This window comes from Pinus tabuliformis, chromosome 1_2 (genome assembly GCF_031772625.1).
Source record: "Pinus tabuliformis cultivar Carrire ecotype Pingquan chromosome 1_2, CPIR1, whole genome shotgun sequence".
Taxonomy (NCBI): domain Eukaryota; kingdom Viridiplantae; phylum Streptophyta; class Pinopsida; order Pinales; family Pinaceae; genus Pinus; species Pinus tabuliformis.
The window spans coordinates 336,432,929-336,456,321 of record NC_142298.1 but is presented as its reverse complement, the minus strand read 5'-3'; the positions used below and the strand labels follow the sequence as shown (position 1 = coordinate 336,456,321).

The 23,393-nt window shown below is 35.5% G+C and overlaps 1 pseudogene; it reads left to right on the top strand.

Moving 5' to 3' along the window:
• The first annotated feature begins 5,378 nt into the window (after positions 1-5,378).
• Positions 5,379-14,284, top strand: LOC149205750 (ubiquitin C-terminal hydrolase 22-like; annotated as a pseudogene).
• The last annotated feature ends 9,109 nt before the right edge of the window (positions 14,285-23,393 follow it).

Sequence of the window (23,393 nt, the reverse complement as noted above, 5' to 3'; positions counted from 1 at the left end):
AGATGTTAAAAAATCGCTTTAGATGTTGATTATTGTTTGAATAATATTGTAACTAATCTTGTTGCCAAGATTGTTGATGACCGCATTGACAGGAAGCGATGGCGGATGATGGCGGATGATTAATGGGCCGTGCAGATGGGTTTGAGTAGTAGGATCGTACATTGCTAGACGATCATGCCACAAGGGATGTTGCATGTGGCGGTATGTAAATGAAAGATTACATGTAAATTGTATTAGCTTATAGCTAGTTATGTGACAGCTTAATGATAATTCATTGTAAAGATTCTAATAACAATGGTTAAGGGATGAAATCCCTTAGGAGCCATTGAGTGAGGGGTGAAAACCCTCACGAGCGTTTAATAATAAGATTAAACGTTTGCTGGTTTTCACCCTACGGGGTTTCCAGGGTATATCCGTGTTCAAATGGTGTGATTGTTGTGATTGCCTTATGTGTCCACTGATAATGATGGGTTCTTAATGATGATGGTTCTTTATTTGATGTGACAACCATAATGTCTTAGTACATGATTATCTAACATGGTTAAGGATATTAAGAAATGGATGCATGGATTCCTGAAACAGCTTATGTTATTACAGCGATGGTAAAGGTTATGCAATGGTTATGAAACTTACCATCCTTGATGGAAAATTACTTGATGTACTAATGAATAGTATATTTAATAGCTAGTGATGATTTGTGGAGTTGTGAATCGATTAATTACTTGTGGTAATTGTATAAAAATTCTAACTCCCTACTTTTACATGCGAGGTTACCGGGGTATATTACAAGTGGTATCAGAGCTAAAGGTTGCAGTACTGGCGCCTTTGGGAATTGGTAAGCGAAAAGGATATTGAGGTACGCCATCAGTAGGCATTAACTCAGGTATGAGTTTAATCATTCGCATATTCATTTATGTCGTACACTACTTTTGGCATGGTAGATGTGATTCATGTTTATAACTTCTTTGAGAAGTAAGTAATAAGTTGTTGTATAACTACGTTCATAACGTTGGATTCCTGATGAGGATAAAGGACAATGAAACTTTTGTCACACTTAAGAACAATATTGAACACTCATTGAAGGAAGTAACAATCAACTACCAAGTTTTGATTTGCAAATATGGCAATAACAATGATGCATTTAATGAACATGATTGAAGTTACAATGAACTAATTTTAATGAGTCAATGCATAAATGTAGAGTATGGGGAATGTCCTTGGATATGAGGATATAGTGTTAAAAAAAAAAAAAAAGCATTGTAAGCACCCCTTAGACTTGAAAGTAAACAATGAGTCAAGTAGTGGGACTTGATTGTAATAACTAACTTTTGATTTAGCCTTGTCATGGATGCATGAAGATGATTGGTAGTTGAGATTGGTTAGTGTTGTATGACTAACCCATAGAACGTATATGCATTAATTGAATTGGACTAAGGTTGCTACAATTCGTAAATAAGTGAAGTTGATTGATGTCACATGCATGGAATGTGTGTGTGAAGATTCTTACTCTCTCTGTGCTATAGTTCTAGTTGTTTATGAGAAGAGTTCTTAACTTTATTCACCATGAGAATACATGATGAATAGTATATGCTCATGTCTTAATAGATTTAATGATGATTACCCTCTAATTAAGTGAAATCCATTAGCATGGTATGTGTTTATCATTACTTGTTGAGAGATAAAAACCATTGGAGCCTCGATTTAATGATGGTTGAATTTATCTATACTATGGAAATGATGGATTTCTTATGCATGTTGCATTCCAGTGTGAACTTAATTGGAGAGGCATGTTCGGTGGGTAACATTTCTAGGATCCATTCATGGTATAATTACGTATGATAATTACTCATAAATAGACTACCTGTGTTAATACAGTTGTCAGTAAACTCTAACTACCTTCCCCAACTATAGATGCTTCCAAAGGAAATGGAAGCAAGGAGAAGGAAGAAGACTGTGCTGTAGGGACAGACGGAGATGGGAAAAAAGAGTTTGGGAATGACTAGTTAGCGCTTGATGTGCATGTGAGTATTCCCTTGACCATGCTTAAGGAGTTGGAAAATGATAACTATAGTGTGTTGCTGTTAATGATTTTCGTAATGTCTCCTTGAAGTCATTATTCTGAAATGGATACATAGTAGTGTTATGATATTTGTTGCATCTAGCATCAAGTGGTAACTCTGGTGCATGTGTGACACTTAGGAGATTATGTTTCTAATTGCATAAGTAGAGCAATTGCTTCCAGTAAGGGTGGTTTAATTTGTTAGTTATGCATGTTGATCCAAGGATAAGATAAGTATCTTGCTCACTTTCTTGAAGAATACATATGAATGTTTATATGATTTCTTAGTAGAGAAAGTATTTGAATGCATGCAATGAAAGAATGGTTCTTTTCTAGATTTTCTTGGTAAAGAAAATGTGTTAATGCATACAATTAAAGATTGATTATTTTGTATGCTTTCTTAATAAAGCAAATAAGTAGTTCTTATTGGGAAGACTCCACGTGAGTCTTGTATGTGAAATGCTTGTCTCTTGTCTATAAAATCCTTACTTGTTTCATGAAAAGAACTATGTGCATTGAAGTAAAGTAATTGTGTTAGGAGAACACATGTTGCATATTGGTAGCTATTGTGACTTTGGAATTATAAGTCTGTGTGTACTTAAAGAAAGTGGTCATGTTAGCTTCCTCGAAAAATAATAATCTCTTGGAGAGATTGTCTTGTTGGATGAGCTGTGTTGATTGCTTGATTTTGATACATAAACGATAAGTAAACCTTGTTTTTGCATCTTGATTTTTATGCCTAAAGATAGATATATTTAATCATTTCTTGAAAGGGAATCGGAAGATAGAGAAATGAGGATTAAAATGACTTCCTTTAAGGAAGAGGTATGTGGTTTGTTGTATGAAATGATGGTAGTCTTCTAGTGAAGGGAATAAGTGTTGCATACATTAAAGAAGGGCTTATATGATAAGCAATGGTATGCACAAAGATTAGTCATTGTGACATAAGAGTTATGTTCTTTAGAGAAAATTATGTTTAATTACACTAACGATGCATGACTAAACCTAGCCATAGTAAACGTAAGCTAACACTCCATTAATGATGATTTGAATTGGAACAACAGACTATGGCAAAATTGGAAATGTTTAGATTATTAACTCAACTGTTGTTGACATTTATACATTAATGAGTATTTGCATATGCTTTTATACATGACAATATTGTATGCATGAACATTCTTGGAAATGGAATACGTGTCAACTGACGCATATTTATAACTAACGTTGCTGATGGGATTAAGTAGTGGTAGCTTAATGGCAACAAGAAAACTCATCACATAAATTGCTGCAATGTGAAATGCAATTATAAATGAGAAAGAATGATGTTATATGATATGCATGAATTATGTTATTTGGAAAATTTGCATGCATACAACGTGTATGATGGATATGTTTCCCATCAATCTTGATGTTGTGGACCCATGGTGAGGGATAAGTGTAAATTCATGGTGTACATGCATGTTTATTTTGTAATGATAATGATTATATGGTTCATTGTGTAATTACTTTGAGAAAGAGTAATAAAAGAGAAATTTCACATGCCAGATAGTTGCAGATAGTTGGGTTGATGGCAATTACCTGCCCGGAGGGGTTGATGGTACTTGTCTGCCCGGATATGCCTTGGGTTGATGGCAGTTACCTGCCCGGAGGGGTTGATGGTACTTGTCTGCCCGGATTTCCTCTCCCTAGAGATCAATGATCTCAGTAAGGGAAAAGAGTTTGCCAAGACGGTGAAGAGGGTAAAAAGCCTGAGGCAGCTCTGTTGATTTGGAGCCTGTTGGAGGAGGCCCAAAATTCCTCATAGACGGGACGCTGTCAGAGGAATAGGCAGGACGCTGCCAAGAGGAATCCTATATTGGACCTTATGTGGTCATTGGAATTCTTGAGCTGGTTGGCCAGTGGAATTCCATGTTAGACCTGGTAAGGTCTCTATCAAAGAAACTGTCTGGATGTGAAAATGACTCGGTTTGGTTGTGGAAACCAGTTCCCATGGGTTGGGAATTCTTTAGTCTATTGTGATTTTCATGGCTAAAGAAATTAACTAATCAGTTGTATGTAATGTTAAAAATAAATTCTATATATAGTTGGGTGAAATATGTTATGCACATTTAACAAGAAAATGAGCTTAGTGCTCAATAAGGAGTAAATGGAAATTTTAATCCCTTTATTGTATTATTAAAGTTGTGAACATCTTAGTGGGAGCTAAGACAGTTTTTGCTTGATGCAGTGATTGACTGTTTTGATGATTAGAGAATTATGTGCTCTTTTGGTACTCCTCGAAGTACTTTGTGGAAGTCTTTGGTGAGAATTCGTTCAGTATGCACGTGGAACAGTGATTTATCATTTGATGGTTAGTATTAGTGCTCTTTAAGTACTTGTAAAAAGTACTGTGATTTAGAAAGCATCTAACATTGCACAATTGATTACTAGTCAAAAGTATCTCATTTGACTCAAAATATAGTGACTAATGTGATTGAATTTGTTAGTCATATATTACAGGAGTTACTTACCATGGAAGGTTGAAGAATTGTCCAACCACTATTAAATGTTTACATGAAGGTATTCATGATTTTCAAGAATAGATGGTAAGTAATGGTAAGTTGACACAGAGAATTGTTATCATGAATGAATAAGGGCCAAGTGGTGGCGATTAGAAGTTGCATATTTTTGCAATTATGAATGCTTCTGACTATTGATGCTTATAACTAATGATATTTCTTATGATTATATCATTACCATTTTATTTGTTGTCATTTCTTGGAATGAAAACTCTGATTTTAAAGAGGAAGGGTCACATTTTGTGTGGATTCGATGGTAGCACCATGAGTAAAATCTCAAGTTCTCAATGAAAGATGAACACCGAGGACGGTGTTCCTGTTAAGGGGGGGAGTATGTAACATCTCTACCGCATCATAATTAACCATATGAGATATTTACGGGTTGGCTGTAACTGAGGGTCCGTAGTAACTCAACAATTACGAATGGTTAACAGTTTGTATTTGAAAACGGATTCTTGGATTCGGTACTGATGTTTGGTATTGAGAACTGATTCTTGGTTCTGTTTGGATGCTGCGGATTATTATTAATGGGAAGCCTTGTGTTGGTTGGGGGGGCACTAATAAAAGGAGGTGGTTATCATTAAAAGTCGGGACCTTAACGCTTCATTGATGGTGGTTATCAATTGAGTGATAAGATGTTTGGTTTTGCCAGTGCAGGGGAGAGGGGAATGCTTCTACTTGTCGGGGAAACATATGGATTTTAGCCGTACGCCCTCCCCTTCACCTCTATAATCCCTGCAACACCCAGTCACCGGGCAGCCATGGGTGAATCTGCTGCTGCTTCTGCTCCAAATGCCGCCCTCCAAATAGATACTTCTTCCTCGCCTCAACTCCAACTCTACGACATGATCTTCTCTCTGGTGAAGCCCTTGGCGTTGAAGGCCGCCGTTAACCTCAACATTCCCGACATTATCGCCACCCACGGTGGAGGTGAAGGTAGCTCTCTCTCTGTGGAGGATATCGCCTCCCACATTGCAGCATCCGCGCCCTGCAACACGAATATGAATATGAAGGCACCTCACTTGGAATACCTGTTTCGCCTTCTCAGATATTTGGCTTCCTACCATGTTTTCATTGAGACCTCACACGCTGGGGAAGTTGCAGAGTTTAAGCGATACAGATATGGCTTCACTTCCCTTTCCAAGCTGCTAACAGCGGAGAATGAATATTCGTGCGTGCCGCTGGTGTTCTCAGCGACCAGTAAGGTCCCCGGGGAAGGATTGCAGCGTCTGCACGAAACTGTGATGGAAGGTTTATGATGATGGGTTTAAGAATATAAAAACGGTGGTGGACGTTGCAGGAGGAACGGGATCGGCCATATCCATGATTGTGGAGAAACACCTTACTAATCCCAGCAATAGGAAATCGCTTCCAGGACCTCAGCATGCGCTATGGCGTTGAGGGTGTCGAAGGATAGAAAGATAAGTTGACCTCGTGTAATATTCTTTGTTTATGTGCAGCAAGAGAATGTTTAAATTACATGTTTTCTTAGTAGAAAATTTGTTGATGCATGCAAATAGAAATGATTATTTGATGTATTTTCTTGGTGAGGAAAACATATGATAATGCATGCGGTGAAGGTTATCATTATGGCTGCTATTCACCAAGATGTATCTTGGAAAATAGGAACCTGGTCTTGATTCTTTCCTCGGTTTACATGAGCTAACGAGTTAGAACTCTTAAAGAGAGTTATGCATTAGTAAAAATTGTGGAGGTCAAACAATATTATTTGGGTATATATATATGCTAGTTAGCTAGTGTGTTATGCGTGCTCATGCATATGAGAAGATGTTAAAAAATCGCTTTAGATGTTGATTATTGTTTGAATAATATTGTAACTAATCTTGTTGCCAAGATTGTTGATGACCGCATTGACAGGAAGCGATGGCGGATGATGGCGGATGATTAATGGGCCGTGCAGATGGGTTTGAGTAGTAGGATCGTACATTGCTAGACGATCATGCCACAAGGGATGTTGCATGTGGCGGTATGTAAATGAAAGATTACATGTAAATTGTATTAGCTTATAGCTAGTTATGTGACAGCTTAATGATAATTCATTGTAAAGATTCTAATAACAATGGTTAAGGGATGAAATCCCTTAGGAGCCATTGAGTGAGGGGTGAAAACCCTCACGAGCGTTTAATAATAAGATTAAACGTTTGCTGGTTTTCACCCTACGGGGTTTCCAGGGTATATCCGTGTTCAAATGGTGTGATTGTTGTGATTGCCTTATGTGTCCACTGATAATGATGGGTTCTTAATGATGATGGTTCTTTATTTGATGTGACAACCATAATGTCTTAGTACATGATTATCTAACATGGTTAAGGATATTAAGAAATGGATGCATGGATTCCTGAAACAGCTTATGTTATTACAGCGATGGTAAAGGTTATGCAATGGTTATGAAACTTACCATCCTTGATGGCAAATTACTTGATGTACTAATGAATAGTATATTTAATAGCTAGTGATGATTTGTGGAGTTGTGAATCGATTAATTACTTGTGGTAATTGTATAAAAATTCTAACTCCCTACTTTTACATGCGAGGTTACCGGGGTATATTACATATTTAATTTAATTTTTAAATATTTACTATATTATTAATTTAAGGTTTTTTAAAGTAATTATTATGATTCAGATTTATTTTTTAAAATACTCATAAAAGGTTGAAGGATTCTAATTATTTTATTATTTATAAAATCTAAGTTTTAATAAAACATTGTTACTATAACATTTCGTGAATTTTTTTTGCTCAAATTCTTATAACTTCTGACAGTCAGGGTAATTTTCTACCTCCGTATCTTTCTTTAAAAAAATCATTATAAAAAAAATCCAAATTTCCTCTCTATATTTATTAATTTTCATAGAATTCTTGTCGGGAAAGGATTCCTGCGTCCTTTATGGACAAAAAATTATTTTAAAGTATAAAAGTTTTGGTTAAACGAAAAATTATTTTAAAGTAAAAAAGTTTTGGTTAATTAATTTATTTTTTAATACATGGTATTTTAAATTAGAAAAATTATTTGTGAAATTTATATAGAGTTAAATTTGAAAAGCAATCAGTTGTGAGCATAGTATAATTGGTAATAATTATGAAAGTAATATAATTGATGATAATTAAAAATGAAGTATTATCTTTTAAAATTTTTAAATTTAAAAATAAAGTATTTCATTTCAAAAAAATAGTTTAAATTTCTTATTACTAATAAAAAAAAATTCCCCTATTTTAATATAAAAAATAAAATTAAAAAAATTGTAATACAATTAATTTAAATACATTGTCAAAATTTTCTTTACCATAAATTATCAATTTAAATTCACTTTATAATTCTGATACATTATCAAATCATTCCTTATTATAAACTATTAGTTCAAATCCACTTATAACTGTCCCTTAAAGAAAATAGATACCTCTAATATAATATTAAAAAAATAAAAATAGATTCCTCTAATAAAATATAAAAAATAAAAATAGATTCCTCTAATATAATATAAAAAATAAAAATAGATTCATCTAATAAAATATAAAAAATAGAAAATAAATTCATCTAATATAATATAAAAAATAGAAAATAAAAAAATTGTAATACAATTAATTTAAATATTTAGCCAAAATTTTCTTTACCATAAATTATTAATTTAAATTCACTATAATGATTATGATAAATTATCAAAGCACTATTTACCATAAATTATTAGCTCAAATCCACTTTATTATGGTCCCTTAAAGAAAATAAAAACTCCAAATTTCTCAATCGTTTCTATGTTTATCAAAATAATAATTTACTATTTAACAAACATCCAAATATAACAAAACAAACATCCAAATATAACAATGGCTACAATTTTCTTTTTAACCTATTCAATGTCATCATTTATAGTTAAACTACATGCATATTAACACATGGAAATATTTTTTATTAATATTTAGAATATAATATAGTTGTAATTTAATTGTCAAGTAAATTTTAAATTTTAAATAATATTGATAACGTTGTTTAAAAATAAAATTTTAGATTAATGATAAATAAATATATATTATTAATATAATTATATCAAAAATATTAATTTGGTTGATATAGCCGAAGATTTTATAAATATAATTAAAAATTATTGTAACATGAAGATTAACCATGTATAAAAAGGTTATGGGCCTATTTTAACTTAAGATTTTTGTTTAATAAATGAATGTTATAAATAATAGCTAGAAACTTATCATGAAGGAACTTATTAGAATTGGAATAATCTCAAATCCTTAGGAAATTGGTGGGTGGGAGTCATGAATATAAATTTATTAAGTTTATTAAAAGTAATGGACCATTTTGCTAAATAAAAATTGCTTATATATAAATGAATGTCATAAATAAAAATGATGAACTCATCATGGAGGAACTTATTAGAATTGGAATAATGTTAGATCTTAGAATTTTTTAATCCATATTGCAAATGAGGATGGGAGTCGTATACTAAGGCCAGGAATTGTTCGGAATCCGGGTAAACAAAATTAAAAAAATCTTGTAGAGCCAGTATTTGAATCATGTTTTTGATGGTGGAAATGAATTCATCACCATCAGAATCTTCTAATGCCCCTAAAATTATGAAGTTTGACCATTTTTCCTCGGATTTACAAAAATCTCTGCCAGATTTTTCAAAATATCATCAGGATTTCCACAATTTTCAAGGGAAAAAAACATAATTGTTAGACTACAGCGTGAGCATGTCTTTCGGATTAATCACATCATTAATATTTGGTCTTCTTTTTGACCAACTAATGTGGATCTCTGCCAGATTTTTCAAAATATCATCAGGATTTCCACAACTTTCAAGGGAAAAAAACAAAATCGTTAGACTACAGCGTGAGCATGTCTTTCGGATTAATCACATCATTAATATTTGGTCTCCTTTTCAACCAAATAATGTGGTTCATCTCAAATCCCAAGGAAATTGGTGGGTGGATTAATCACATCATTAATATTTGGTCTCCTTTTCGACCAACTAATGTGGTTCATCTCAAATCCCAAGGAAATTGGTGGGTGGGGAGCCACATGGCACGAATCTAATTTTTCAAATTTTTCAAAAGTCAATGCAACTTAACAAACTTTTTAATACACTACAACACTTGATAAACATTAAGACTAAGCATATGATGAGCATATTCCTTTAAGAATCAATCTAGGCCCTCAATTAAAAATATTAAAAAAAACAACAAATCCTCATCAAACTTAAATTGAAATAAAAACTTTCAAAAATAAATTAACAAATCAATTTCAATTTATCATTATTATTTTAAAAAAATAAAATTTCAAATTTCTCAACATTTCTATATTTATCAAATAATAATTTACTGTTTAACCAACATCCAAATATAAGGATGGCTCTATCTTAAAGTTAAAAATAGTTTTAGTAGTGTTGTTTCTTAAAAGTTTTTTTTTGTCTTGTGGTTCACTATTCAAATAAATTAAAGGAAATTTTAAGAATGAAATTTATCTTCAAGTATAAAAATTTGGGTTAATCTAATTAATCTTGAGTATACAAATTTAAAATATTTAGCTACACTTTTATAAAAATATATGCATTTTTTAAAATTTTATATATTTCTATAAAATTTTGGTTGTTAAGTAATTTTTTCTCATAAAATTTAGGTGAACAACTTTTATAAAATAATGGAAATATGTAATTTTTTTTTGGCCAAAAACATGGAATTTGAGATTAGGAGAAATTTAGCCCTTAAAATGTTCTTATCAAATAACATATATAAGTATGGGAAATGGATGAGACATATAAAACTACCTAAGAAGAAATTGTGTTTCTAGGTCGAATGAAGAATTCAGGTACAATGAATAACTTAAGAAAAGATTTTAAAGTTTTAGATCATGTTGGAGTTGACCAAATCTAATTTAAAACTACAATATGAAAACATAGTGGAAACTGCGTTAAACCAAACTAGGCATTATGATAAAATGACCTATTTGAAACTCATGGGATTAGAACAATCAATTACAAATGTTTTCTAAGGCACTCATTGCGTGAAGGTTGCTAGTTCAAAACCTCAAGGGTACAAAAAAAAACTAGAAATGTTAAGGGTTCGTGTGGTCTAGGTCGAGTGCAATCCCTTTGTGATTTCGATGTCTTAGATTCCCCTAACTCATGGTTTCTTAGCAAAATATTAGTCTCACAAGTCATGAACAAGCTAGCAAACAAATAGAAAAAAGAATGATCTATTTGAAGGTAGGGATTATCCTAAATATATTTTTAAAGATCACCGAGCATCATGGAGTTGTCGTAATTAAATTTTGACCTCCAAATGTTCAAAATCATAACATTAAAAAGATCTCACCAAGATGCAAATTTTTACATTATGCTTTATAGAGTACATAAAAAAGGCATCAAAATGTATCATGCAACTAGTCCTAAAAAAACCCTTTGTGTTTTCTATGGACTACTTATGGCACACCATTTATGCTTCATATTCAAGAGATATAACAATTGGAACCTTAGAAACCAGGGATTCACACATTTTTAGTGGTTTTTTTTACATTTTTAGGATTCAACTAGATAATGCTCTCTTTTTGGTTTGACAATTGAGAAGTTGTTTTAAGGGGTTGTTCATTAGATTCAGTGTTACCTATGGAAAAGTTCACTGGCCCCATGTAGAGAATGTGAGAAACAATAAATTTACAAACATGGCCATGTTTATGTGCTTGGAAATCCAATTTTCGCTTATCCAAACTTGGAACTAAGCCATGTTCTTTCAAATCTAGGCATGAGGATCACCTATCTCAATTTTTATGATTTGGAACGCATCATAATGAGAGCATCGACAACAAAATTAACTTAGCATACCAAACAATTACTAAGAACTTTAAATGAGCAAATAAATCACATAGCATCAATCGAAACTTCACAAGCTTTGTCGTTGATATTCAAAACTTATTGAGAGGTCACTTATTCCAAGATTGCTCTAGCTCAACTGAGCTTAGCTATGTAGCTTTCCCTATAATCAATCCCACTTAGGTCTCTACCCCATTTGCAAAAACCTTAGCAAGTATTATGCCCTATGAAGTACTGAGTTAGTTCACTTCACTCTTTTATTTCAACATCGAGGGAATTTCATAATTTAATTTTATGAAATATCATTTTTGAGATTATCTACAAAGAGTAAGTCATTAATCTATGCACTGTATTCATAAATATTAGTTACAATTAACTAATTTATCATCATTTGAATAATTCAATTAACACTCATTACATCAAGTGATTCTCAAATGAACAATAAAATAGAATTAAAACTAGTAAAATCCATACTTTAGGACTTATACCTGGTAACTAAGACTTCCCTTTAGACAAACCACAACTGTGACAACATCAATTAAAGTTTATAATGTTGCAACATCAAATAAAGTTTATAATATTCTTCCTCATGTTTAAAATTATTCAATGCATCAAGTCACATGATTATGGATATTCAAAGCATGGTTCCCAATGTAATAGGGGTTCCACGTTGATGTTGACTTGTTTCAAAGATAAAAACATCAGCCGCAGCAGCCTCACACAGTAGCTCGCAGCAGCCCTGTTAGACTCAGTCTTGTCAGTCCTCTGTCAGAATCAAATTCACCAAGGTTCATTTCTAGTCATTATGCTATTTTGGTCAAAAAGAGTTATTTTTAGAGTCTAGGTCTACTAGTTGGTCTTCAAACATGTTGAATAATGACCACAGGCCATGAGGATGGCTTTCGAAGAGGTCCTTAGTTCAAAAGTTCATCATCAAACACATTTGAGGACATTTCTTGTTCAAAACTCTGTTTTGAATAAGAAATTGTCGAATTCATTTTTTGTAATAATCATGTATTTTTTCCGCCATGGAGTTTTCAAAGTAGGCTCTGGTTTTCCTTTGCCAAACATCAACGCCAATATCCCTGTAAAAAATAACCAAGTTCATCAGCTCAAAGCTCAGAAAATCAGTATGGAAAGCAAGCAGAACAGAGTGGGTATTAAAAATGAAAATGCCACACTTGACACATTACAAAGATAGAAGCGAGAATTAAAATCCTTTTGATACATGAGATATTTCCCATAGTTATCAAATCCATTTGAATTGCAAGAAATTGTCAAAACCCAAGAGGAAAGCCGTGAAGGGAAAAAAACAAAGTTTTAGAGGCTGATTGTGTGACTTGGAGGCAGCGCGGCGCATATAACAGGTGGCGTGATGCATATAGGGTGCGCGGCGCACTGGGAGTATTCACCCAGTGTAAATTATAATGGGCGCGGTGCATATAGGGCGCGCGGCGCACTGGGAGTATTCACCCAGTGTAAATTATCATGGGCGCGGCGCATATAGAGAGCGCGACGCACTGGGTTTTTAGCGCGACGCATATAGCCTCAAGCCCGAAACTGCTAAGAATTTTTCCAAATGTGTGATTTTTCCAGGGATAACAAGCCTAAAGCATGTTACTGCAACCATAATCGTGCCAACATCCTGTGGTATGGAGATGGCCGCACTGGAAACGGTGAAGTTTAAGTCTTCTCCTTTCTTCAGTTGTCAAGGCCTGAAACTCAAACAGGTTTGAGCTGTTTGGATCAGCTCGGCGCAATGAGCGGCAGTGACAGCGACATTGTTATCCCGGCTTTAAAGTTGGTGGTAGCATGTGGTAAATCTTGCTAGTTATGAGCAGCAGGACGCTCATGAATTCTTCATTTCGATGCTTGATGGGATTCACGCAAACGATGGAAGAGAACACTCTATTCTCAAAGGTGAAATGCAGGCAGTGGGGAATCTTGCTGCATAGCTCATAGGGTATTTTCAGGGATTTTGAGATCTGATGTTACATGCACTGTATGTGGCTTTACGTCAACTACATATGACCCCTGTGTCGATATCTCCTTAGATCTGGAACCCAATCATGGTTTTGAAAAATGCTAGCAGACTCTTATAGCTACAATGGGGATCTTGTCCAAACGGGAGTTTCAAGCCAAAGCCTTGGGATCTCCACACTCTTGGGATGTTTGGACCGATTTACAAGACCTGAAATATTAGGTTCTGATCAGAAATTCTATTGCCAGCATTGTCAAGTGCCGCAGGACTCTATAAAACAGATGTCTATGAGAAGACTACCATTGGTTCTCTATTTCCACATTAAGAGATTTGAGCATTCTTCGACAAGAAATACCTCGAGAAAAGTTGATTGCTATTTACAATTCCCTCTCTTTCTAGACATGGCTCCATACATGTCATCTTCCATTGTCAGGAACAGGCATGGTAACAGGATTTTTGCCTTGAATGGTGAGGATTCAGATGTGGCTTCCTCTTCAGATTTATCTTCTGAATTCGAATTATTTGTTGTTGTTACACATACCGGTAAGTTGGATGCAGGGCACTATGTATCCTACCTAAGGCTTAGCAATCAATGGTACAAATGTGATGATGCTTGGGTCTCTCAAGTTAGTGAGAGAGTGGTTAGAGCTTCACAGGGTTATATGATGTACTATGTTCAGAAAATGCTTTATTACAAAGCAAGTGAAGAATTAACAGGTCAAGGATTTCTAGACAAGAAAGATAGTGAATTGAACCATGGAAATGTAACATGTCAGTCAATGCCGAATGGCATTTAGCAGAGTATTATTGTAATGCATTTGGATGCAACCGACTCAAGTGCTCATAGATGGATTATTTTGACAAGGTGGCTTTCATACATTTGTAATTTGTTCACGTGGAGTATGTGCTATCAAGGTGGCAAACATATTCTGAACTTGGGCAGACACTGCTAGCAAATTGAGAGGAACTTGTCCGAAATACTGTCAATATATGTAGAGGCCAAGGTGGAATCCATGTTTTAGTGGCACTCCTCTTGCAATGGCCAGGCTCATCAGTAGTGAAGACTCAGAATAATGCTGTATATAATGGCCAATGTTTATAAAGGACTTCAAATGTTCTAGACTTGCGTTTCATTCCAGATGATATGGAATTTGATCACCCTCCTCGAGATGTTGCAACAGAGGTCCCAACCAATTATCTAGCTCCAGATTTTCACATTGCAGCACAGTAAAGTGAATATAGCCTGGGATGATGATGAGCCTCTTCGTGTTAATACTCTACATCGTAAATTTGAACCATATCAGCTAAAGGAAATGGATTTGTAAGGCTGAGAATTGCCTTTTAGAAAGATGGACAAACGAAGTTACGATAAATGGGATGGTTGGATAGTCACAGTGGCTATTTTCTTGCGTTCGTTCATTACTAAGCGTGCCCAGGCCATCGTAAATGCTCAATTATTATTGTCAGAACCCGGGAACTTCGCAATAATCATGAAGGAGTTGTCTCTGACATTGCCTGTTGTGATCAGGACAAAGAGAAAAAAGGTTCACATCAATCCAAGAAATTTTGTTTGGACCTTATCTGCTCAGTGGACTGAGTTATGGAGAGCTCGTTTTCAACGCAACACAGGTATGTTGTTTTGATCTAGCTGCATTCAACATTCTCACACGCAAGGTGGTCAATAGAAAGAACCCAATATGGTCAAGATCCCCTATTTCGTCTGATATCATGGTGCCTACTACTACAATCCAAAATCTATGAGCCTGGTGGTGAAATAAAAACTAAAAAACTTCCTACTCGTACACAAAGGGAGGGTCATATACCAAAATTACGGTCAAATCATGGCAAACGTATCCATGGATCAAGAGACAGTGGTTGAAGCATATTACTTTATGGATTTTTTCAGATTGGAAGTAGCGTGTGTCAATACAGTGTACATATTCTATCCAGAATGAAAGCATGATTAAAGTGCTTATGATGGTCATGAAAAAGCTTCAGTTTGGAAATGGGTTCCTGTTGATGAACCTGGTAAGAAAGCTGCCAAGCAGATTATTGTGCTGGAGTAATAAGAGTGAAACTCACACCAGACATACAAAAATATGGAATTGAAGAAATATCAGTGCTTTGATGGACTGTGTTGGATATGGAAAATGTCGGCTGTGGGGGAAACTTCGAATCCTTGGTCTTGGAAGAGCTTTGGAAATACTTTTCTTAGAGGATAACAGTAGTGGAAGACTTGAGATGGATGAATGGCCCCAATGCAGAAAGTATGACAGAGTTACTTTTTGATCGCATATTATGTGATATACCTTGCAGTGGAAATGGAACCATTCGTAAGACACCTGATATCTGGAAAAAATGGAATGTTGAACCTGGCAATGGGGTACATCGCCTTCAAGTTCAAATTGCCATGCAAGGTGTTGCATTGCTAAAAGGGGAGCCCTATATACGGCTCTTGTTGTTATGTATACTCTTACATCTGCATAGCAGGCTACATCGCAGCTGGAAATGGCGGTTCCTTTTATTCAAGGCGAGATTTTAGTCTAAAGGCTATTTTTTTTAAAAATTAGTTTTTGTTCAAAAGGCCAGCGTAAGATGAAAATGTCACCGCAGCAAAAAGATAAGAACGCGATAGTATTTAGACTACAAGAGTAATAGGATTACATTCATATAATGCTCTCATGCAAAAGCTTGTAGCACTGGATGCGAGCGAGATACATGAGTTCCCTTCTAAAGTTGCTGATGAAGATTCAATCGATTATGCTGCTGCCACTACTACAACATTAGGGGTTCGGTTCCTTCTCCATCCCTTTCAAGGGGAAAATCATTTGAAGACTCACTCGTTTCAACAGGAAGTTGAACAGCTTATGAAAAACATTGGATTTTATCGTAAGTTGATTTGGTAGATGGTGCGCCACCTGATATTGATAGCAGTTTGTCTGCTATCTCATATCAAAATCTGAATTCTGAGAGACTACCATGTCAAAGTTTGTCTGAATTATCAAAAAATAACATTGAAAATGCAGATCAAGCAAATCATATGGATGAAGCCAGTGGATTGGATGGTGATATAATAACAACTATCAGTATGAGCAGGGTTGCATCTTTCCGTGGTCTGAAGTAATTAGATATCTTTCCTATAATGTGCCCAGTGAAACTCCTATTGAAGAATTATCGATTAGGAGAACAGAAGGGAAACAAGAGGGTCAGCAGCACCGTTCTGGTCCACAATGTCAAGTTAAGAGTATTATTGCTGATACTATAGAAGCTGAAGAGTCTAAACATATTGGAAATCAAAACTAGTGAGAATGATAAAGGTTCCAGCAAAGGAGCCTCATTAAAGGCGAATTATTATTTAAAAGCTATTTTCATATAAAATTGGTTTTTATTCAGACTAGAAGGTGAAAAAGCCGAAAACCAAGCGGTGAAAAGGCAAAGGGGAGGCAAAAAGTCAAAACTCGAAAAGCCAAAATTTAAAACAAAAACATCTACCATGGCAGAGAAATAGGATTCGATTTCCTATTTTTCACTTCAGTTATGATCTGCAGTTACAATTGTCACCTTTGTATTGGTCGTCAAGGAGTTTCAAATGAAATAATGAAATGTTGTTCTGTCTATAGAACAGATGGACGGTTCATTTCCTATCCTCAGGATTTTAGTTGTATCAGCTTCCTCTTTTCATCGATCTGTTTTCCCATCCCTGAGTCTTTTTATTGTATGAAAATTTATTTGTAAAGAGTTATGAGTTCTGAGAAAAAGTGTGGCAAGAAAGAACCCAACACTATCATTGTACAATTTGGACAGAGAAATAATTAAATGGTGCAGCTCTGATTTATAAGATTCTTGCGGTATGAGTTTTGGCATGTGTTTTTTCTCTCCGTTTCATATGTATCCTGTGATGTTTTGTAGTTCATTCATGATCGTTTCCAGCTGAATACTTTTAAGTGAGAAAGGTAGAATTCATTCATTGCTCTGCCTTGAGGAACTGTTCAGTCTTTATGTGTTTTCTTCTATCTGGAAAGGATTCATACATTAATGCCCTTTTCAGCTTTCTTAAACAATCTTTTCACCCCATTTAAATTAAATTCGATTGCTAAAACCTCATGCTTATCTCACCTTATGAAATATCTTGTGCCTTTGGTTAAATCTCTGCTCATGCTGTCCTTATCCCATACAGCCCAGCAACTTAGTCATTAAATCAAATATCCCTCATTCAAATTCATTTACTAGCCTAAAATCAGTTACCATTTAAGTCATCTCAGACTTTATTGATCATTTTATCGAGATAGACCCGGAGAGAGCCCTCTCTTGTCCTCGTAGGGCTAGCTATGAGGCTGAGCTTGGTTTGATGTTGCCTCAAGTTTTGCCTTCTTCAGCCTGAGGCAGATTCGAGCACTAATAAGCCCTAAACGCAGCAAGCTCACGCAGCTGCCCTTAGTGACCTCCTGCTGCTGAGGATCGATCAGCATGGAATCATCAGAGGATGAAGAGCCTCCCTCAGATAACCAACGAGAAAATTAAGGAACAACAAAAGCTTTCGCCTCTCTCATTTCTGCAATGGGTTCGGCAAAGAACCGACCATCAGTCACCAAGTTTATTAAAAGATTGGAATACATCCTGGAAATATCACTCCCTCCAACTCTTCCTCGTAAAGCAACACTCTCCCTGGCAAAACGTGGATTAGTTGGGCAATTTACAGGGTTATGGCCATCGTCCAAATGGTACAAAAATGGGTAGAAAGGATCTGTTCTGCAACAATAAACAAAAAAATCTCAATCAAGTTCTGTGGAAGAGGATACTACACCTTCCACTTTAAAAACGAGGATCGAGATCTAATATTTAGGAATGGCCCGTACTTTATGGATACAAGGGGTTTGTATCTAAACAAATGGACGCCATATTTTGACCCAGAAATGGATGTACCCAATGTCGTTCCCGTTTGGGTCAGATTTCCGCATCTTCCCCTCCACTGTTGGGGAGACGATTTAGTTAAATCCATAGGAAATGTAGTCTGGAAATACATAGACAGGTGTGAGCCAAAGGAAAACATGCACACATGTGCTAGAATCTGTGTAGAGGTGGATCTAGGAAAAGGGCTTCCAGAAGCCATCAAAATCAAAGTGGATAAGTGGACACATATACAACAGCTGGACTATGAACAAATCCCCTTCAAATGCAAGGTATGTCATGAATATGGTCATTTTTCTAATAGATTTACAAAAAAAAAGATTATGAAAAGGAAAAGATTGAAGACCCGGAAAACAAATGGGAACAGGTCAAAAGAAATAAGGAAGTCCATAAACAACCAAATCTTTCTTCTATTCAGCCCTCCATATCCTATGATCTCCATCCTCTATCACCAAAAGTTAACAACAATTCCCTTGCTAGCCTCAATCCTTTTGAGCCACTGGATCCATCTGTCCAACCATCCCTCGGACCCAGATCTAGATCTAGATCCAGATCCCCTCACCACACTCTCCCCCCTGATCCCCTCTAGCCCTAACCACCCAAATCTCACCCCCTCCGTAAGTAGACAGAATCCTAACTAGAATGCAGTCAAAGGAACCTCTCACAAATGTAGAAAAAAAGAAAGACAAACAAAGAGTTGAGGGATAAAGCAGCAGCAAAGGAAATGGCATTAGGAACACAAAAACCTATGGAAACCTTCTTAGGAAGGAACACATGAAACAATAAAAAAATCCAACAAAGAGGAAAAGGAGCCATTCACCACCCAACAAGAAAATAATGATAGTGGTCTCCTGGAATTGCTGAGGATTGGGATCATCCGTCAAAGAAAATGCCACAAGAGACATTCTGGCAAAAGAAAACCCAAACATCCTTATGATTCAGGAGACAAAAACAAATAGCCAAGAAACTGAAAATATCAAAAAAAAAAAATCAGAAATTATGAAGGTGAAGCAATACAGGCAATAGGAGCATCATGAGGTATCTGCACAATATGGAAGAAAGGAATATGGGAATTAATACACTACAAAAAAGAACAGCACTGGATACAAATGGATCTAATGCAAATCAGTACAAAAGAGAAGTATAGTGTCATCAATATATATGCCCCAAACCACTACAAGGAAAAAGAGAAATGTTGGGCCACCATAAAAGAAGCACTAAAAGAAACGCAAATAGGAAAAATAATTCTAGGAGGAGACTTAAATTTGGTAAGAAGTATAGAAGAAAAGTTTGGAGGCATATATCACACAGACCCATCTAGGGATGCACTAGAAGAAATAATGGAACAAAAAAATCTTTTAGACATCCCCCCAAGCAATGCGAATACACCTGGAGCAATAAAAGAGTGGCAAAAGCAACATAAAGGAAAGGTTGGACAGAATCTTGATACAAGAAAACATAGCAGTAGCGTACAGTGCCATTAAAACAAAAATCATTCACACCACAACATCCGACCATAAACTGGTGGCAATAGTCATGGGAAAAATGGAAAATCAAGGACCACTCCCATTTAGATACAGCTCAATTTGGGACAACAATACAGAAATCAATGAATTAATTAAGGAAGCATGGGAGCCAAGAGTATCAGGATCACCACAATATATTTGGGAGACAAAATTAAAAAATGCAAGAATCAAGTTAAAGGAATGGGCAAGAGCAAATGAAATTAAAAAAAAAAAGAAAAGAAAAAAGAATTACAGCAGAGAATGGACAGCATGTAAATTGAAAAAGAAGGCAGAGAAGAAGGCAAGCAAGATTATCTAAGAGAAAAGGAAATCTTTTGGGAAATATACAGGGAAAACAAGAAAGAAGAAGAAGAGGTTAGACTGAAATCCAGAAGCCTGTGGCTCAAGGCAGGGGATAAAAATACATCTTTTTTCCATAACTCAATGAAGATTAGAAGAGCAAGAAATCAAATAGAAAAAATCCAAGTGGAAAATCAAGAGGTCAAAGGTGAGAAGAAATTAAAAAAAGCAGCCCACAAGCACTTTAAAAATTTACTGTCAGCAAAAGAAGAAATGGCTGAATATGAAGATTTCCTTCAGCACACAAAAAAAAAGAGAGATCAAAACGCAGAAATGTGTAAAGAAATCACAAAAGAAGAGGTAGTGGCGGCTATATGGAGCCTGCATCTGGATAAAGCCCTAGGGCCCGACGGATTTACAATAGCATTCTTCAGATCTCATTGGTATACAATCAGAAAAGATTTCTTAAGAATGGTGAAGAATGTTTTCAAAAAAAAAAATAGGAAGCAACACAAAATCCTCCTACCTCGCTCTAGTCCCAAAGGAGTCAAATCCCTCCACCTTCAACAGGTATCACCCTATATCTCTGTGCAATTCCTCTTATAAGATAATAACAAAAATAATTGCAAATAGAATCAAGGAAGTGCTACCAATAATCATATCTGAAAATCAAGGAGGATTTGTGCCCAACAGGCAAATCATAGATAATGTAATTATTGTACAAGAAGTTGTACACTCTAGTATGCTAAGGCAATAAAAAGGCATAATAATTAAATTAGATATGGAAAATGCATTTGACAGGATCAACCATCCATATCTCATGGTCGTTATTCAAAAACTGGGTTTCTCAAGAGAAATAATAGAAGTCATTCAGGCATGCATCTCCACCCCTTGGATTGCCCCACTCATAAATGGAAGGCCAAGTGAATTTTTTCAAAGCACAAGAGGACTCAGGCAAGGATGCCCTCTCTCACCCTTCCTATATATTATATAGGCTGAAACTCTAAGTAGAGCTTTGGAAAAACAAAAAAAAAAAAAAAACATTACAAGTCTCAGAATAGCAAAAAGAGTAAAAACAATCAACCACTCACTTTTTGCGGATGGCACCTTGTTGTTGGGAGCAGCATCAACAATAATAGCAAGAAGGTTCAAAAAAAAATTAGATGACTTTTTACAGGTTTCAGGTGGGCTTCTAAATAACACAAAATGCAAAATATGTGGATGGAACACCCCCCCCCCCCCCCCAGAATCATGCAAAGGATTTCACAAATATTAGAAATCCCAATACAGGAAAAATGGACCCATTTCTTTTACCTAGGACTTCCAATCTCAAAAGAGAACATGCGGGCAGAAATATGGACTAAGCAGATTGAAAAAATGAAAAACAAAATTCAGAGCTAAGGTATGATGTGGTTAATTTTGGCAGGAAGGGTTATTTTAGTCAAAGCACTCCTTGCAGCACTACCTATCTACCAATATGCAATAATCATGGCCCCAGTAAGTGCACACAAACAAATGGAGTTAATCTTAAGAAGCTTTCTATGGTAGGTGGGAAACAAGAAAATAATAAGTTCATCTTGGTGAGGTGGGAGCAAGTAGTGCTACCATACAAACAAGGAGGCCTTTCTATACAGATACCTGGACTCATGAACGTAGCCCTGGGAATGAAGATAGTATGGAGATTGATCACTGAAAAAGAGAGCTGGTTGAAAAAAACTCTCATCTCAAAATACATGGGTGGTTCAAGGGAAAGATTGCTCAATGGAAATATCCCAACAAGACAATGTACTCAAGCTTGGAAGCTAGTAAAAAAAAAATTCCTCTAATGAGTAGCTACATCTCTAAAAGCCTAGGCAATGGAAAAAAAATATCGATATGGGAGGAAAGAATCATGGGAAAAGAACCATTGATGACTCATCCAGAAATAGAAGGCATCCAAGAGTAGATGAAAGGAAAAAGTATTAACACTCTATTCTCAATTTATCTATGGAATCAAAAGGATTGGCATGAATGGAAACTCTAAACAATACCTACAAATCTGGAAGGGAAATGGAGCAAAATTAGGCAGCTCCTAAAAGGGGCAGCACCAAGCAAGTATGATGAAGAAGATGGATACCTCTGGGATCCTAGTGGTGGGCATTACACAGTCAAGACGGGATACAAAATCCTACATGAACAACCAAACCAACAAGATTGCGACCCTTGGAAAATAGCCTGGAAATTTGAAAGCTTGCCTAAGATCAAAATGTTCATATGGACTCTTTTAAAAGGGAAGGTATTAACCAGTGAAAACTTAAAAAAAAAGGTTTCCAAGGTTCATCAAGATGTCCATTATGCCAACAGGCTGAAGAAAACATTCAACATTTATTTCAAGAATGCATTTTTTCCAAAGAATGTTGGCAACAGCTTATAAGCCCCTTGGAAAGAAGAATAAATTTTGAAAAGTCGTTGTCGGAATTTCTACAAACACTAGAGAAGGCCTATCCATATACAACAAAGAAGAAAATCACAATTCAAAGAATATGGAAATGCATCCCAGCAGTACTATGCTGGCAAATTTGGTTGACAAGAAATAAGTTCATCTTCAAAAACCAAACTCTAAGAATAGGGAAAACTCTATCAGAAATGTGGGGATTAAATTTTGAAATCCTCAACGTTAAAGGAACAACACCAACAGATCACAACATTCTACAACAAGAAGAGCGAGATTGGCTCAGCAAAGCCATAATAAATAACAATGGACAAAAAGGACAGAGGAAAGCAAACTCAAGAAATATTTGGAAAATAAGAATGAGTGAAGAGGAACTAGAAATTTGGAAAAAAAATCAGAACAGATACTGCCTCTACTTTGATGGGGCCTCAAAGCATAATCCAGGAAAGGCAGGGGAAGGGGGATTAATCCTTGATCCTAATGGGAGAGAAATTGTCACATATGAATGGGGACTTGGAAAAATCTCAAATAATAAGGCTGAAGCATACAGCCTGTTGATGGGATCAAGAATGATAAAAAAAAAGAGAAATACAAAATCCTATAATAATAGGAGACTCAGCCATAATAATAGAGGCAATGGCACAAAATAAAAGCCCAAGTAATGAGTTCATGAACATAATTCTCAGAAGAATCAGGAAGAACCTTGAAGACTCTGGCGATGTAATCTTCAGACATGTCTTGAGAACACATAATCAACAGGCGGATTATTATGCAAATCAAGCAGTGGAAAAAATTGAAGGGAATACTCGTGA